At 37.4% G+C, this 12774-nt stretch overlaps 1 long non-coding RNA gene across 1 annotated transcript in view; it reads right to left on the reverse strand.

Moving 5' to 3' along the window:
* The window catches only part of LOC148109665 (uncharacterized), a 376151-nt gene that overhangs the window by 330087 nt on the left and 33290 nt on the right, over window positions 1–12774 (reverse strand). The window contains exon 2 of the long non-coding RNA XR_015725082.1: window positions 1015–1093. This is a non-coding gene — a long non-coding RNA (uncharacterized LOC148109665). The remainder of the gene's footprint in view (window positions 1–1014; window positions 1094–12774) is intronic.

The raw sequence follows: 12774 nt of genomic DNA on the forward strand, positions 1-12774 counted from the left end.
CTAGTTCTATGTTGTACCTGCTATCACCTACAACTGCAACTCTGGCTTGCTAACATTCGTGTCAAGAAACAAAGATAACTCTCTCTGTGAAGGAGTTCTGATTTTGGGTAGCCAGACAGCGTGCTTTGTCTGGAGAAGTACAGTGTAATAGTTAAATGCGTAATGTTAAATTAGGCAAATTACAGAGAACTCTAAGCCTCAGTTTTCTTATGCAAAATGGGAATAAAACCAGAACCTACCTTATGAGTTGTGGGAAGAACTGAATAAAAAAATACATTTGTAGGACTTGGCCCAGTACCTGATACAGAATAAGGGTTCAATAAATGGTGTCTATTTTTATTATGGTATAACTGAATCCAGACCATGATTAAGAGATCAAGGATAAAGAAATCTTAAACAATGTGTTAGCGTAGACAGATTCTACTGTGATGTAAAATGCATTAGAAAGACACCAAGGAGGTATTCATGTTGAATTGGAAACCAGTGCTACCTTCATTGGTTCATTTTGTTCACCTTACCCCAGCAAATGACTTAGAAGTGTTCAAGAAAACCAGTTGGTTACCCCTAGATGACTAGCAAATCTTATGCTTAATGGGTAAAACAGGTAGCCAGATAAGCATCCATTTCTCAGGAGATACTCTATTGCCATAGGTTTCCATTCTTTGTTTAAAATAGCAACACATTTTAGACCAAAAATGTTGGGCATTTTGCAGCCATTCTGCCATCCTGAGGCTTGTATATGCCAATGAACACCTCCTAGTTATCATTACTAAGCACTGATATTTCGTGTTACAGTCTCTAATTATCTTTATGTGGCCATAAATGGCTTCAGTTTACCTGGAAGGACAGACTACCAGATATGGAGACAATTAGGAGAGGAGCAGCACCTTGCCCAAAGAGTCCATCGTCTGCACAAGAGACTGGACCACCAGATCCTTAAATGTGACAATCAGCCATATGGCAATGCCAGCCCTTAACCATGCCACCCAGCACAAAAATCAGGTTCACACTCACTCATTTTCCAGAGCTGCTTGGGTGGTGAGCACGAGCCTCAGTTTTTCCAGGTGTCTGTACTGCAGAAATGGTTGACAGGCTGAAACAAGGAGTATTTGGGGGGAAAATAATAGTAAAGACTTAATTAAGGGATATCCGAAGAAGGCAAAAGAAATTACCTAACCCATCTGCAAACCACACACTGGAAATGAATGGGTTCTTTAGTGTTTGGGACATTTTAGTGTTATAAAAATGTAGACCATAGAGCTATTATATCAAGTAATTTATGGGATGAATATTGTAATTCATTGAATGTCACGACTTATCTTTTATTCATATAGTTACTATTCCATTACCAGAGAGGGAGGTTTGTCAAAGGTTAATTATTTTAAATTGCTCCAGCAAATTTATTTTGATTTGTACAATTTTTTTTGAATAATCACAGGTCTATATATTCATACATCTTTATGAGGCTTCTTTTTAAAAAATAATATTCTTTGATGAGGCAGTTAAAGCTAGATAAATGCTTTAGTGATATCTTTAAAATATATTCCGTTTAACTCTGGATGTAGGTCTATAAAGAATTATTATATTATTATTGTTGTTGACATGATCAGTCTTTTTTAGAACTTCCAATTTTTTCCAAGAAAAAATCCAACTAAAAAAGTGGCCAAGAAATTGAGCTTTGACTTTCTCAAGGGGTTGGTCATGGTTCATAGTATCTTTTACCCCTGGGTCACTAGCTGGAATGGCCTCCATGTATGGTGGATGAGAAACGCTGTCACACCTGCTCTCTGGTTTGCCCCCACCTCTGTTTCACATGAGATTGGCCCTGGGCCAGGGCACACCTCCTCAGGACATGAAAACTGGTTTTGTGGGACAATGAATACTAGAAGGTATAGGTCAAATACTTCCAAAGTTGGAAAAATCATTTTGAATTATATACCTAAACTAGAAAGGAAGCCAGAAGCAAAGAGAGGAGTTTGGAAGGTTATACAATACATACAGTATATACAATATATAGATTAATCCAGCTCTGTCTCCTTCAAAACCTATTGCCTCTCATGGGAAGCCTTTCTGATTATGCTTGTTTTCTTTATATTTTTCAAACACTTATGTATCAGGTCTATATTTCGTTAATATGGTCTTATTGTTACATATTAATTATTCATAAATCATTTAAGAGTTAGAGAGATATAGTGAGAAAAGTTTCAATTGAGAGTCAGAAGACCTAGACTCACATTTAAGCCCTAAGGTTTATTATCTCTACAGGCTTAGATAAGTTGTTTGATTTGCCTGAGATTCGGTTTCTTTTATGTTAAAGAGGAATAAGAAAACCTGCCTATGTGCTTTGTAGAGTTGGCAATATGTTACCTAATACTTGCATACTTCCCTGGGTTTATAAAATTCTTGCATATTTATCTCATTTAATCCCCAAATGACAGAATAAGATGAGCACTATTACTCATCCATTTTTATTGAACTGTGTGAAAATACTATTTTTAACAACATAAATTATTATTATTTTCAGTCTGTAGATTTTATATCATCGATTTAATATTAACAGTCCTAAGATACCATATCTCTTTTATTTCTTTTTTATTTTGTTTTTTCCTCATATCCCATTCTTTTAGGTGGCTTGATAAATAGATTCAGAACATAGATTTTTCCAGTACAGATAGCAAAGCGCTTTGTAAAATAAAAGCACAGTAAGGGCATATCTATATGTTGCCAGAGTAACATAAGTTTACTTGATGTCAGAAAGAAAATAATAATCTACCATTTGATCAAATTTTTTACTTTTTAATCAGTTGTACTGCTCTTATACACATGATAAAATGTTTTTGGAAAGCACAAAAATTCCAGAAGTACAGAAATAAAATGCGTATCTACTCTATAATGTGGTAGCTAACACAAGGTACAGTACATGATTCTGGAAATCATGAACAGTGGCTCAGGTATAGAGGCTGTGAGGTATTTCCTAGTTATGGGTAACTACTCCATCCAAAAGGATGTCTGATTTATTCATAATCAATAGTTTGGGTGCTGCTTCATAGTTGGTGCCCAATAAATATTAGCTAGGTATAAAGTCTTTCATTATACTCATATACATCAGACCTTTAGAAGACTACGAAACTTGAAGAAGAACTTGGAATTCTGAAGTGGATTCAGAAAAAGAGAGTGTTAGAAATGGGACTTATGAAAGAAAGTTAAAGAAGTTTATTAGTCTCAGTAAGAAAAGTAAGGGGATATTGCAAGCATCATACAGCTTTCTGTAAGATATCTATAGTGGAGCAGAACATGTTGGCAAAGGGATCCTTGCTTTTGCTGCGAAGAGAAGCAGCAGCAATATGTTCAACTGTGCTACAAAGGATGTGCATTAGTAAAAGTAAATAAATATGTAAATACGTACATGTGTGCATACATAAAATAAACCCTTATTGAGGAGTAATAGAAAGTGAATAGGGAAATTACAGCATTAGCTCTTCATTATTGAGCATTTGCTATGTGTCAGACACAGACACGGTGTGTTTAAGTACTTGACTTACACTGTCTCATTAAACAAGTTCTCGGTGGTAGATGTTATCATAAATGAGGAAAGTGAGGCTAGGGGTTGTTAGTAACTTGTCCAAAGTTATCAGCGGTCAGCAGGGCCTGGAATTAATGCATATCTCTTACTTCTGGATCCCAGTGGCCATTTAAGATACTCACTATATCCAATCTCAACATTGACCAGCTCCACAGTTTTTCTCTCTATGGAGCCACTTTCTATTTTTTTTACTTAATAGACTGCATGAGAGCAAAAGCTAATGGATAGCTGTGACAATGCAAAACCTTTACTAATGTTGCCTACAGAATTATTAATAAAAAATTTTATATATATATATAACTATATATATAAAAGCAAATATTTTACTGTTACTAAGTCTTCTTTACCCAGATTTCACAGTAAAATTAGAGCCCAGTAGGATAGATTCACTGAATCAGCGAGTAAAATGATTTCATCTTCAAAATGGAATATGTGGTCCTAAACATTTTATTTTCCTGTCATCTAGCTATATATCAATAAATGATGTACTGAATTATTCTGTATTGTTTAGGTCGGTCAACAGTTTCACCGCATTAGTTGGGTGTCCATGAATCAGAGGTCTTGAGGTGAATGGTGTGGCAGGCAGTTTGCATCATCATTGAATTATTCTGGGTTGAACTGTTCCGTATTGTTGACTAAACTTTATCAATTAATCACATAATCGTCAAACGGTCAAATATCCAAGAATCTATTGTCTAAAGTGAGATTTCTGTGTGAGGAGACACTGGACCATGGTGTGAGCAGCACTGGCAGCAATTTTGTGACTGTAATAGCCCAAAGTATTGCCATAAATCATCAAGATGGTGGAATGAAAGGTAGGCCCCCGAGAATATCATGGCAACAATGAACCCACCCTTCTCCCAATTCTATTTAACATCACCAGAGAAAAGTGTTCTGTATCCAGTTTCTTTTACCAGGAACAATCTGATTGTTTCAATCCTGTGGGTTGGAATATTTCCATTTTTAATTCTCCTTAACAAAGACCTCTAAGTCCAGAAGCTTCCTCCAAGGCCTGTGAAGTGCTATTCTGATCACCCCTTCATGTTTCTAAGCTGCTCTGGGATAATGTTGTGGAGAGAAGGGCCCCAGGGGAACAGCTGATTGGATTCTGGCAAGACGGACCAAACATCTGCTTCAAACAAAAGACATCTGCATATTTCACATTTATTTTTCATAATTTACAGAAGCAACCTGCCAAAATTCAGCAAGGGAGAATATACTAGCACGTAATTAGCTTAAAGTTTGCTTGCTTTAGAAGCATGAGCATGAAGCCCAGGAGCTCACCTGGGAGGACATCAGGAATGGTGGAACTGCAGTTTGATTTCTGGATATTCAGTTTTAGACCTTGTTTGCCAGGGCAGAAAACCCAGCACTGGTAGGCTTGCAAGGAGAAGTTCTTTTGTCCTCACGTCAAATAAAAGGGTTTCACACCATGGGGCGCCTGGGTGGCACAGCGGCTGGGTGTCTGCCTTCGGCTCAGGGCGTGATCCCGGCGTTATGGGATCGAGCCCCACATCAGGCTCCTCCGTTATGAGCCTGCTTCTTCCTCTCCCACTCCCCCTGCTTGTGTTCCCTCTCTTGCTGGCTGTCTCTATCTCTGTCAAATAAATAAATAAAATCTTAAAAAAAAAAAAAAAGGGTTTCACACCAAAGGCGTGGCCTAAGGTAATATCATTTACTAAAGAAGATTTGATTAAGCAGAAATATTTCACTTCTACCATTTAGCTCTGCAATACCCATGTTAGATAATGGTGCAGTGCTACATGATTTATAATTTAAAACGTATACACCTTAAGTACCAATGGCATGGTGAGAACTTTTGTGTGGGGTGTTGCATTATTTTTCAAAGCATCCAAAAGTATTCAAACCAAAAACTACTGGAAAATATATTTGTTGCCTACGTGATGAAAACAAAGAGAACAAGATAATGAATGATATGACAAGTCTTAATATATCCTGGTGAAAAGGATACAACAAATTATCTGCCCTCTATGAACTACATCTTCCCAGCCGAATTTCAAATTTTGCAGATCATTTTTATGTGAAATAACTAAAGCTTGCTTAATTGGAGGATAAAAGGTGAAGAATGGATTTTTGAGAGAAAGAGAGAGGTTTCCTGTTGTTTCTAGCAAAGGAATTTCAACCCTGTGTCCATATTTTTAAAAATACTAGTTATAATATTCTGTGGGATTTTCCCTGATCTTAACTCCAGGGGAAAAGCATACTTAAAGCAAAGTCTACAAAGTATTGGGTACTGTTATCTTGAAATATTCAAAACACAGGCCCCTGGTGGGAACGTGGAGTGGCACTGTGATTTTGCTGACTGTCTATTATCTTCTAGTCTTCATCATTGCTTTACAAAAGCAATTGTGTTCCTGATTTAGTTATAGCCACAATGCTGACCCTATACAAATCTCTGCAATAACAGTATGGCAGTTCCAAAGGATTTAACATCTTAAGTTATTTGAACAATGTAAAAGCAACGTGTTCAACCCAGGCACCGTGAATAACTCCTTGGTAACTCCTAGCTAGGTCTAAGGAGTGACTTAGCTGTGGTCATTCTGAACATCACCTAATACCAATTTCTGAGATCTGATTTAGCATGTGTACACCAAACTGGTTGGAAACATGAAATCCCAATTCAAAAAAGCAGCTACTTTGAAAATAACAATTTTTAATTATGCACTAATCCACTGTTTGAGATTTGTTAGTTATTCTTAAATATGTATTCTATTAAAATATTTTTCAATGTACTTAAATTTCAAATCAGTATATTTTATACATGAACTTCTCGTGAAATTATAAATTCTTTTCTCTTTTTGCAGTGGGCTCTTAATAGAGGGGCAGTTTGTTATAAACGGAAAGAGGCCAGACTTGATTTGAACCAAGACCTCAGACCTAGATTTGAATCTCAAGTCCACTGTATATAAAGCTGACAAATTATTTAAACTCTCAGCGTCTTATTTTTTTCTTTTGTCTCCTAGGGGAGGTATTTTTGCTGGAAGGGTTAAATTAGGTAGCTTGTGTTTATCACAGCATCTCATCTGCACCTAAACTGGTATTTTAATTTGCCAAAGATTTGAACTTGCTAAATTTAGGTGTCTTACATACTGTAGAGCTCTTTGAAAGAAAACTCATCCCAAAAGGGGAGGGGATCTGGCAAGAAGACAAACTGAAAACAAACCTCGAGGTTGATTGAGAGCAGTAATACTAATGTACTGGTATTTATCATTCTATGCACTTGAGTGGAAGTTGTAAATAATTGAAAGGTAAAAATTGAAAGAGCTGTTTCTCTAAAATTTCTATAACATACTGGGGCACAATATATACTTTTTGGGGATTTGCCTTCCTCACTTCCAGGGCAGCACTGTGGGGAGATTTCATTAGCAGATGGCCATACCTTGTGGAAGCAGTGGATTCTGTTGAGACTTAGCAGCAGTCCCCAGAAGAAGTGGTATAGCAGAATGGGATGTTCCCAACAGAGGTAGCTGCCATGTTCAAAGAAAGAGAATTCACCCAAAAATACTCGGTGGGAGAAATGGTAACCAGAAGTGCCCAGGAAACACCAGCTTGTGCTGTGTTGTCCAACATGATACCACTAGCCACATGCGGTTATTTAAATAGAAATGAATTAAAATTAGAAATTCTTCAGAAATACAGGTCATGGTTACCTTCCCGGATAAGCTCCACCCAGGCGCCAGGATACCCACACCCCAATTTGAGAAGCCCAAGTGCCTCATGGTATTTTCACTACCTGTCAGTTTCTCAGTCTCAGCTACAGATCCATCATCATAAACAGTTCCATTGGACAACACTGGACTAATAGATAACTGCTTCATTCCAAAGCACATGTGAAAGACCCCTTAGAGGCTTCCCAAGTGCCTAAAGACTGAGGCAGTGGGAGACGGGAAGGAATGAGGTCTTGAAACAGCATTTATGGGTAAGAGCTGGTAGAAGTAGAAGTTATTCCCTTTAACGTGACTTCCTTCCTCCAAGGTGAAAACCAGGAAAATCAGTGCATGCACAATATAGGCCTAGTACATTGCCTTGAATATAATATACTTCAACAAATATAAACTCTCTTCTGCTCAAGATCTCTGTGCCAGCATTAGGAATTTCTAATATAACCATCATTCTGTTACTTGAATGATCCCACCACGTATTTTAGATCATTAACCCCTTTGAAAGCTGCCAAAGACTCTTCGTTGAATAAAGAACATGGTACAAAGTCCTGAGACTCATATCTTACCAAGAAGAGCACATATATCAGAGCCAGACAGCCTGGGTATGAATCCAGCTCTGGTGCTTGCTGGCTGTGATGCCCCATGAGTTAATCTCTCTGAGGCTCAGGTTTCTCATCAAGGACTGTATTAGCACAGACATCATTAACTTGTTATGAATGCCTGACACATCATCAGCACTAGAAAAGTGTTCGTTAAATAAATATTTCTATTCCTCAACACACTGAGTTCTAATCACATTTCATGTTGGTCTTCTACTATTGTCTTGTCCCCTCTCTACATTTCAACTGTGCATTATTCCCCCAACTTGACTTAAATACCTTTTCCTCTTTTTATATTTATTGAAATCCTACATACACATCTTTTGAAATGCACCTTATAGAAGACTTTTTCCTAGATTAGTCCTACTGAAGCATATCTATAACCTATCTTGGCATCTTAAGCTTTATTTCATTCTATCCTGACTTATTCTTCATAGTTTGGTCTTGACATGTTTGCACTCACCCTAGATTGTAAATTCCTCAAAGAATTATTCAGGCTTGTTGTCCCCAGAATACATGTCTAAAATAGGTGCTCAATAAATGCTCATAAGAGGATGAGAGGGAGGGAGGGTATAGCATGCCTTTCAGATCAATTCTATACCTACTTTGTCTAAGTGCCACATTTTAGAATATGCACATAAGTGGCATTTCAAGTTGTCTACACACAATACCAAGCATAATATGCTTCAGATGATGAGGGAAAAATTGTTAATCTCCATTACTTTTTCTTCATAATGCCAAATACCTGGGTTTCTTTGAATATGGCAGCATGAAAGGACAACCACAACCTTAGAGGACTGAAAGCAGTGACACTAGATTCAAACACACAAGCGGTCCATTTATCTTCTTGATAATTTCCCATGTGATTATTTCTGAAGCACCCTCTGGCTGTATCACAAGGATTCCCCACCAAGGAGAATAGCGTGGAACCCAAATGTTCCTTTGTGGGCACTGCTCTTTCTGAATAGTGGAAGACTCAGGATAGCTCTGTCTGTGATCAAGTGGACCTGTGTTTTTATGGGCTGTTGATTTCTAAGAATTAAACTTGGCTTTACTTACACAGACATAAAAGAAGGACAGACATCACATAGGAAAATGATAAAATGCTAGATCATGAACAGATACTTTCAAAACTATCTCCCAAAGATAAACCTTTGACCAAGGAGGATGATGAGCAACACAACAGTACATTGGTAGAGACCACTGAACAAAGAAAGAACCAGAGGGATGCACAGAATATGTATACCTAGACCATACTTACATTGGATAGTTCTCTCCTTGAATGAGAGTTGTCTACTTTGTATTGTAGGCCTATCTTGACTCTGTAAGGGATCAAAATTTCTACTCATGGAAATTCTTTTGAGTAACCAGGACATGGGTCATATTACCAACAAATTGTCAGGATCACAAACCCTATCCTTCTCCCACTGGGAGGCAATGGCTAATGTTTTTTTAAAATGTACCCACATAAAGGGTTAGTATCCAAATCTATAAAGAACTGATCAAACTCAAAACCCAAAGAACAAATAATGCAGTCAAGAAATGCGCAGAAGACATGAACAGACATTTCTCCAAAGACATACAAATGGCCAAGAGACACATGAAAAAATGCTCAACATCACTCGGCATTAGGGAAATACAAATCAAAACCACAATGGCATACCACCTCACACCAGTCAGAATGCCTAAAATTAACAAGTCGGGAAACAACAAATGTTGGCAAGGATGCGGAGAAAGGGGAACACTCTTACACTGCTGGTGGGAATGCAAGCTGGTGCAGCCACTCTGGAAAACAGTATGGAGGTTCCTCAAAAAGTTAAAAATAGAGCTACCCTATGACCCAGCAATTACACTACTAGGTATATACCCTAAAGATACAAATGTAGTGATCCAAAGGGCATTTGCACCCCAATGTTTATAGCAGCAATGTCCACAATAGCCAAACTATGGAAAGAGCCCAGATGTCCATCAACAGACAAATGGATAAAGAAGATGTGGCATATACATATATAGAAATATTATAAATATATATATATAAATATTATATATATAGTGAAATATTACTCAGCCATCAAAAAGAATGAAATCTTGCCATTTTCAACGACATGGTTGGAGCCAGAGAGTATTATGCTAAGCAAAATAAGTCAGTCACAGAAAGACAAATACCATATGATTTCACTCATGTGGAATTTAAGAAACAAAACAGAGGAGCATAGAGGAAGAGAGGGAAAAATAAAATAAGATGTAATCACAGAGGGAGACAAACCATAAGAGACTCTTAACCATAGGAAACAAACATAGGGAATGGGGGGATAGGGTAACAGGGTGATGGGCATTAAGGAGGGCACGTGATGTAATAAGCACTGGATGTTATATACAACTGATGAATCACTGAACTTTACCTCTGAAACTTTTTTTTTTTTAAGATTTTATTTATTTAGTTGACAGAGACAGCCAGCAAGAGAGGGAACACAAGCAGGGGGAGTGGGAGAGGAAGAAGCAGGCTCATAGCAGAGGAGCCTGATGTGGGGCTCGATCCCAGAACACCGGGATCACGCCCTGAGCCAAAGGCAGACGCTTAACGACTGCGCCACCCAGGCGCCCCTAGCTCTGAAACTATTAATACACTATATGTTAATCAATTGAACTTAAAATTTTTAAAAAATGTACCCACATGCTCAGCACTTATCACAACCCAATCACAGCCACTGATTTTTGCACAGGACCTTTTGCTCTCTCCATCCAAAAAGCAGATCAGTAGAGCAGATCTGAAATCTAATCTGATTCAAGCATTATCTCTAAATAATTTCTAGTCCATCTCTCTTTTTTTTTTTTTTTTTGATGTTTAAAAACCATGGGAATCACACATATCTTTCTTAATTTCTTTTTCTAATGGGTCAGTGGCTTAATTTTGGTTGATACTCAGTACCACATAGTATCTACACAGCTTGGCCAGGGCTGCTGGGATCTGTAAGGGGAAATCCCCCCTACCCAGAGCCCCTCGCTCTCCTTATATTTATATATAACTCCTAAGATAATAAACACAAATAAGCAAAAAGACCCTACCTCCTCTTAGCCTCAAAATTTTCTTGAATGATTTTATTTCTTTGTTAGAAATATAAAATGAAGCTTTATGAGTCTTTAAAAGTCTAAAGAAAATAGCTACTAATGGTATCTTTTTATTGCCTACAATTCATCCTGCTGAAAAAGGCAGTAATGTTCTTAGAGTTGATTATAGCTCAGTCTTAAATTTTCTAATTGTTTTAGATTTTTCACTTATTTTAGACATTTTCACTTTGCCCCCTAGAGTAAATTAAGATGAAAGGTAAATTAAAAGAGAGGAATTCAACATAAAGAGAATAAATAAATAAAACACAGATTGCAAAGCAGGAATGAAAACAAGGTCTCCCAGACCAATCTGTTATAGGAATGCTACAAATGTGAAGTGTTTACTATTTTAAACATTAATCATGTACTCACTCTGTTTATTTAGCTATCAATGTTTTTCCTGTAACTCTGACTTGAAAATGTGTAAGCTGTTTAGAATTAGGACTCAAACTGAAGCCAAATGATATTTTGATTATTTATACTGCATAGCTTGCCTTGAAACTTCAGATTTGCAGTCTTTTCATTTCAATTCACACCTTTTTTAAAAGTCATTATTATTTTGTATAATGTGACATCTCAAATAACTTTTATTGCCACCCATTACCATACGCCCAAGTCACAGCCATTACAGATAGGGGAGCCTGAGTCCTCCATCAATGGGCCTATTCAGAAAATTGAGACCATCTTGCTTTTACTTGAATCTATGCAATGATCCCAAAACATAAGATTAGCTTAGTAATCAGGAATTCCAAAGAACTAAGTTTCCAAAGTTTCTGGCATTATTTTCTTGACAGATATTAATTATTTTTAATAAAATTTAATATTTTGGATCTGCCTATGGACAACAGCCACCAAAGCTATCATTGACTCATCATGAACAGTAACCCCTCATCCAGTCTCACAAAATTATAAGTCATGTTAAGGACAGAAACAGATCACATAAGGTTGATTTATTATTTCTTTCCTTTAAGAAAGTGAGGAAAGCATTAGAATTTTCTCCTGGAATAAAGATATGTTAGAATTTTTCCCATTAGAACACCTAGACAATGACATGGATAAGATCTGCAAAGGTACACATTTTCCTTGAAAATTGTTGTTGTCATAAAGTTAACCATATGACTCAGATGTGCTGGAAAACTGTAGCATCTTTATTTTCTTTAGCTGACATAAAATTCCTCCAGTGCCCCACCCCCTTTCTTCTAATTTGAACAGTTCAATCTGTGAAAGCTGTTTCTTCCCCACTCATTCCTTTCCCTAATTGGTGTGGGAGTGTATTGCCTCATGGTGGATCTCCATATGGTTCTTGGGCTATTGTCTGCTACAGGGTCTCATTTGGTACTTGGTGGGTGTTGGCTGATTCTAACATGTTTCATTTTCAATTTCTAAGGATACTCAGCCTCTCATGCTAATAGGTCAACCCATGCCTTGTCTGGCACTCTGCTTCAGCCTATTGAGGAAACTCAGAAGACCAGCCCCAACCTACCTCTGACCTTCTCTTCATAATCCCTGAGAACCAGAAGGGCTTCCCTTCATTTCCCCTTTCATTCAGGCCATGGGGATTTCTTCCTGCTCTATCTCATCACCCTTTGAAGAGTAATATTTGCCTTCCTCATTTCTCGATGGCATGAGAACAGAGTAGCTGTTGAGGATAGGACATAATTTATGTGAGAAAAAAATGAGAGTTTCATCAGTTTGATGTTTCTAATTTGCAATCCCATTAGAGTTATGTAGAAGGTGGTGAGGACTATAAGTCATAGATTCTTCCAGGCCCTCCTCTCTATGTCTTTTATCACCCTCCATC

The sequence above is a fragment of the Ursus americanus genome, chromosome 7 (assembly GCF_024610735.1).
Source record: "Ursus americanus isolate L20-20 chromosome 7, mUrsAme1.1.p, whole genome shotgun sequence".
In the NCBI taxonomy this organism is placed as follows: domain Eukaryota; kingdom Metazoa; phylum Chordata; class Mammalia; order Carnivora; family Ursidae; genus Ursus; species Ursus americanus.